The following is a 6635-nucleotide window of genomic DNA, read 5'->3' as shown; positions in this document are numbered from 1 at the left end:
GAAAGGATATAAAACTTCATGCCTCAGGATTTATGCCACTCTCTAACTATCAGGGGGTTAAGATGATACCTTCATGAGGGGCAGATTACTTCACCTTAGTTTACTTCACTGTGGAGTTTCTTGCACCTTCCCCAGGATCATCTAGTTCAGGCCACTGTTGGAGACAGGATATTTGACTAGGAGGACCGCTTCTCTGATCCAGTATGGCAATTCCTATGCAACACAATGAGCTGTGTTCTATTCTGATGCATACCTTATGAAATCCTGAATCATGGCCCAATATCTGAAAATATTTGACTTGTTTTTAGTTTAGATTCAAATAAAATATACTTTAGTGTACATTAGTAATCTCCAGGATCAAACTACACCATCACAACAATCTACATTTTCTCCATAGATAGTTTATTTTTTAATACAGGAGATTGATAGGATTATTTCAGATTTGTCAAACTACACATTTGTTGGTAATTACAAAGTGCTTAGGGATGTTTATTTCCTGGGAATTATTTTTTTTTTTTTACAATTCAAAAGGAAATGGAACTATGCACATAAATCATTTGGAAACATTTATTTATGAACTCAGTCCCAGATTATACATTTACTCATTAATAATTCACTATCTGTTTATAACAGACACAGTGACTCATTTAAATTCCTAGTAAAGAACCCTATATAAGAGAGATTGTTCTGGTGGAAAATTTGTGCAAATTCATTAAAATTCTATCGACTTGGAAAACCTTTGTTTTTCATATCCTCCCCTGTTTCAGGCCAACTCCTAAAAAGTGCTGAGCAGCGGCAGGTTTCAGTGACTCAAGAGGAATGGCTGGAGGCCGATACATCTCAGAAATTGATCCGTTGATGTGTTTTCTAACAGAGAATCAGTAAGTTTTTATGCCCTTAATAGCTTCAGACAATCTTTTGAAGTTTATGGATTATTTTACTGTATTTGAAATATTTCTGAGAACGGTGAAGTTGGAGGTTAACAAAAATACAACACAGACCAGATTTCAGGCCAAATTATACCCTGACTTGTTATTGTCCAACTCCACAGACTTCAGTGTGGCTCCATCGCATGTAAGTCGGAACAGAATTTGCCACCTCATGCCTACAAAAACTTATGTTCCTGTGGGTTTTTGCCATTTTGTTTATTTCTTCCAGGGTACTATTTCCTGCTTGCAGGAGTTCCCTTCTACCGTCTTCTGTTTCTAACAGTCTCAAAGGTCAATGGTTGCTGGTTGGTGAGCTCATTTCTACTGCTACATATATTGCTTTATCAGCCATTTATTGAAAGAAACTATTTATAAAGTGACAAATACATTGATTTTTTTCAAAGCCAGATATGCCTATTTCTCTGACATTAATATATTCCTTTCAAACAGATATCACGACACCATTTTAAACAACTCTTATTCTTTGCCTAGACAAAAACCTAAGTCATGCTCTTCTGTACTGAGGTGCCATATCTTAATTTCCCAAAAGGTAATATTTAGTAATTTCCCACCTCCCTTTCATAGATTATTAAAACAGAACCATTATGATCATCTAATCTGGGCTGCAACCTGACACAGGCCATTGAATTTCATCCAATAATTCCAAATCATGCCCTTATGATGTAATTTGAAAGTGTGCACACAGAACACTTTCTAAACTGAGCAATGCACAAACGATAGAGTCTGCTAATGTGAATTATGTCCTCAGCTGCAATAGTTTTCTTTCTGTCCTGAGGCTGCTCCAAGTGCTGCAGCTCCCTTCCTGTGCTGGTTGTGGAAGACTTTACCTTTGCTTTCACATACATTATGCAATAGGCAAATATTATAAATGTTACATTCGTCACTGAACTTGGATTGAGGTTAATAGACCTATCTCTATCTTGCATTCAGTCTCGCAGAAGCACATTTCACTATGACCCTGCCTTCACCTGCTTAGAGTACAGGTTTGTGTAATCTGGAAATTGTTTCACTACCAATTACAAAAGATGATAGGAAAGGTCACCCAAAATCAAGTGGAAACAGAGACAGCAGTGCTAGGTGGGAATAGAGTTCCCTCTGCCCACTTAGAAGTCCAGAGTTTTTAAAACTTCTTGCATCTTATACTTTTCTTGGTCACCCTATGCACAACTCCAGAAATCTGCAACAGAGATCCATTGAGTCCTGAGTAGTACCCTTTTCTGTTAATGCACTCTTAGTTTATTGTGAGAAACAGAATTAGCACATAGGCACCATCCTGCTAAATCTCTGAATGACCTTTGGCACATTGGCCACCTTGAACTCACATTTATGCCATGCATACATTGCCTTATGCTATGTGACACCTCTCTGATAACAGCACTGACTGTGTACTTCCAAACCTTAAACTAGTGCTAACTGATTGGCAAATACCTGTGGTAGCTAAGGCCTGGTCTACACTACGAGTTTAGGTCGAATTTAGCAGCGTTACTTCAGTTTAACCCTGCACCCATCCACACGACAAAGCCCTTTTTTTTTTTACTTAAAGGGCTCTTAAAATCGATTTCTTTACTCCACCCTCTGACGAGGGGATTAGCGCTGAAATCGGCCTTGCCGGGTTGAATTTGGGGTAGTGTGGACGCAATTTGACGGTATTGGTCTCTGGGAGCTATCCCAGAGTGCTCAATTGTGACCGCTCTGGACAGCACTCTCAACTCAGATGCACTGGCCAGGTAGACAGGAAGAGGCCCAAGAACTTTTGAATCTCATTTTCTGTTTGGCCAGCATGGTGAGCTCACCTGCACAGGTCACTATGCAGAGCCCATCAGCATAGGAAACCATGAAGTCCCAGAATCGCCAAAGAGCTCCAGCATGGACTGAACGGGAGGTACAGGATCTGATCGCTGTATGGGGAGACGAATCCATGCTGGCAGAACTCGGTTCAAAAAGACGAAATGCCAAAATATTTGAAAAAAATCTCCAATGGCATGAAGGACAGAGGCTATAACAGGGACCCACAGCAGCGCCGCATGAAAATTAAGGAGCTCAGGCAAGGCTACCAAAAAACCAGAGAGGCAAACAGCCGCTCCGGTTCAGAGCCCCAGACATGTCGCTTCTATGATGAGCTGCATGCCATTCTAGGGGGTGCAACCACCACAATCCTTGGCAGTTATCCCATTATTTGTGTGATGAATTAATAAAGAATGCATGAATGTGAAGCAACAATGACTTTATTGCCTCTGCAAGCGGTGATCGAAGGAGGGATGGGAGGGTGCTTAGCTTACAGGAAAGTAGACTGAACCCGGTGGGGTGGGGGTTTCCATCAAGGGAGAAACAAACAGAACTTTCACACCGTAGCCTGGCCAGTCCTGAAACTGGTTTTCAAAGCTTTTCTGATGCGCACCGTGCCCTCCTGTACTCTTCTAACCGCCCTGGTGTCTGGCTGTGCGTAATCAGTGTCCAGGCGATTTGCCTCAACCTCCCACCCCGCCATAAATGTCTCCCCCTTACTCTCACAGAGATTGTGGAGTGCACAGCAAGCAGTAATAACAATGGGAATATTGGTTTTGCTGAGGTCTAAATGACTCAGTAAACTGCGCCAGCGCGCTTTTAAACACCCAAATGCACATTCTACCACCATTCTGCACTTGCTCAGCCTATAGTTGAACAGCTCCTGATTACTGTCCAGGCTGTTGAAACAGACCAGAGTTCCTGAAGATGCAAGCATCATGTACCTTTCCTGGCCATCCCATATTGATGTTGGTGAAACGTCCCTTGTGATCCACCAGTGCTTGCAGCACCATTGAAAAGTACCCCTTTCGGTTTATGTACTCGCTGCCTTGGTACTCCGGTCCCAAGATAGGGATATGGGTTCCATCTGTCGCCCCAACACAATTAGGGAATCCCATTGCAGCAAAGCCATCCACTATGACCTGCACATTTCCCAGAGTCACTACCTTTGATAGCAGCAGCTCAGTGACTGCATTGGCTACTTGCATCACAGCAGCCCCCACAGTAGATTTGTCCACTCCGAATTGATTCCCGACTGACCGGTAGCTGTCTGGCGTTGCAAGCTTCCACAGGGCTATCGCCACTCGCTTCTCAACTGTGAGGGCTGCTCTCATCTTGGTATTCTTGTGCTTCAGGGCAGGGAAAAGCAAGTTACGAAGTTCCATGAAAGTGTCCTTACGCATGCGAAAGTTTTGCAGCCACTGGGAATCGTCCCAGACCTGCAACACTGTGCGGTCTCACCAGTCTGTGCTTGTTTCCCAGGCCCAGAATCGGTGTTCCATGCCATGAACTTGCCCAATTAACACCATGATGTGCACATTGCAGGGGCCCGTACTTTGTGAGAAGTCTATGTCCATGTCCTCATCACTCTCATCACCGCGCTGCAGTTGCCTCCTCCTCGCCTGGTTTAGCTTTTCTTGCAGGTTATGGTTCTGCATATCCTGCTGGATAATGCGCATGGTGTTTATAGTGCTCATAACTGCCGCGGTGGTCTAAGCAGGCTCCATGTTCCCAGTGCTATGGCGTCTGCGCTGAAAAAAGGCGCAAAACGATTGTCTGCCGTTGCTCTGACGGAGGGAGGGGCGACTGACAACATAGTTTACAGGGTATTAAAATCAACAAAGAGGGTGGCTTTGCATCAAGGAGAAACAGAATGGCTCCCTCAAGGATAGAACTCAAAACCCTGGGTTTGGCAGGCCGTTGATTTCACAGAGGGAGGGAGCAGGGAGAAAATGAATACAAATGAATACAAAACAAATCTGGTCTATTTCTTGTTTTGATCCACTTCATCTATCTTTATACATCTTAGGCTGGCAGCAGACGGTGCAGTACGACTGCTAGCCATCGTCATTTCCTGGGTGCTCGGGAGAAGACGGTACGACTGCCGGCAGGATTGAATCTCCATGAGACAAAACTTAAAAAGGGAAATGACCTGGCTGAGTCACTCCCATGTCTGCCCAGACGCCCCTGACTGACCTCACCGAGGTTGGCTAAAAGAGCACCCAGGAGTACAGCAACGATGGCTACCAGTCATACTGCACTGTCTGCTACCAAAAGGCAATGAGCTGCTGCTGTGTAGCAATGCAGTACTGCATCTGCCAGCACGCAGGAGACATATGGTGATGGTGAGCTGAGCAGGCTCCATACTTGCCGTGGTATGGCATCTGCACGGGTAACCCAGGAAAAAAGGTGCAAAACGATTGTCTGCCGTTACTTTCACGGAGGGAAGGAAGGAGGGAAGGGGGGGCCTGACGATATGTACCCAGAACCACCCATGACAATGTTTTTGCCCCATCAGGCATTGGAATTTCAACCCAGAATTCAAATGGGCGGCGGAGGCTGCGGAATAGCTACCCACAGTGCAATGCTCTGGAAGTTGACGGTTGCCTTGGTACTGTGGACGCACTCCAACAACTAAATGCACTTAGAGCATTTGTGTGGGGACACACATAATCGACTGTATAAAAACACTTTCTAAAAAACCGACTTCTATAAATTTGACCTAATTTCGTAGTGTAGACTTACCCTAACACTCCCTTTTCCACAGCTAGAGGTACTCTAATGTAACTGCAGTGTCGAGTCGAGTTAATCAGTGAGGTATTTGAAAGTCTCCTTCCTCATCCTGAAATTATTCAGCCACTGCTACTCATCTTATGTCTTGAGAATAACTCAGTTCCACTAATCAGTGGTCATCATCTGGATTTTCATCCCCAAGTACTGCAGAGAGCCAGGTTCTTCCAGGGTGAGGATTCACAACCTTTATATCCCAAACTCCATCAATGTTTGGTGTTAGTCTCTGACTATCTGCAGATACTGCTGGAACACCCTCTACTACCTTGCCACAGACACCTGAGAGTTGCTATTCTGAAGCTCCATTGAACAACTTTCAGAGGGGAAGGATGGTCTTATGAATGGTTAAAATACTGGACTGCTCCTCGGGAAATCTGGGCTTAATTCCCAGCTCTGCCACAGATTTCCTTTGTGACTTTGGCCAAATCCCTTCATTTTTTGTGCCTCTGTTGGGGATACTAGCACTTTCTTTCTCCCATGCTTCAGCATTTCTATTTATATTGTCTATTTGGCAGAACAAAGACTGTGTGTATGTACAGTGCATAGCGCAATGGGGCCTTGATCTCAGCTCAATGTGCTACAATAGTAATAATAATTACTGAACAAGGAGTGGGAGCTGAGAATTCTTCCTGATCTCTGTTCCAGGGAAGGATTTAGGAAATTATGCCAGCACCCAGAGGCTTATTGGAATTTCCCCAGGCAGTTGTGGGATTTGACATCTTCAACAATTCCATTGGGTCCCTGAAGACAATTCAAAATTTCAAAGACACTGCATTAGGGAGCTATTCCAAGAACTGTAGGATAGGTACCTGGAGGGCTCTTCAAATTCAATTGGATAGTTAAGAGCATTTGTGGATAGGAAATAAAAATGTCCATTAAAATAGCCTGGCTAACATGAACAAACTGTAGAGTTGCTAAATTAGTGCTATTCATTTACAGCCATTGTGTGACTTTGAGCAAGGCAACTCTCTGCTCCATTCTCTCCATCTATAAAATGGGGATAATAATCAGGAGTTAAATGGGCAAGAAGAGAGTTTAAACCACACCTCTTTCTCCTCTGCCAAAAACAGAGGGAGAGCTTCCCCCACCTCTTGGCTTCCATAAGGAGCA

This window comes from Natator depressus, chromosome 6 (genome assembly GCF_965152275.1).
Source record: "Natator depressus isolate rNatDep1 chromosome 6, rNatDep2.hap1, whole genome shotgun sequence".
NCBI classification, from domain to species: domain Eukaryota; kingdom Metazoa; phylum Chordata; order Testudines; family Cheloniidae; genus Natator; species Natator depressus.
The sequence above is the reverse complement of the archived record's forward strand: the minus strand, read 5'-3'. Positions refer to the sequence as shown.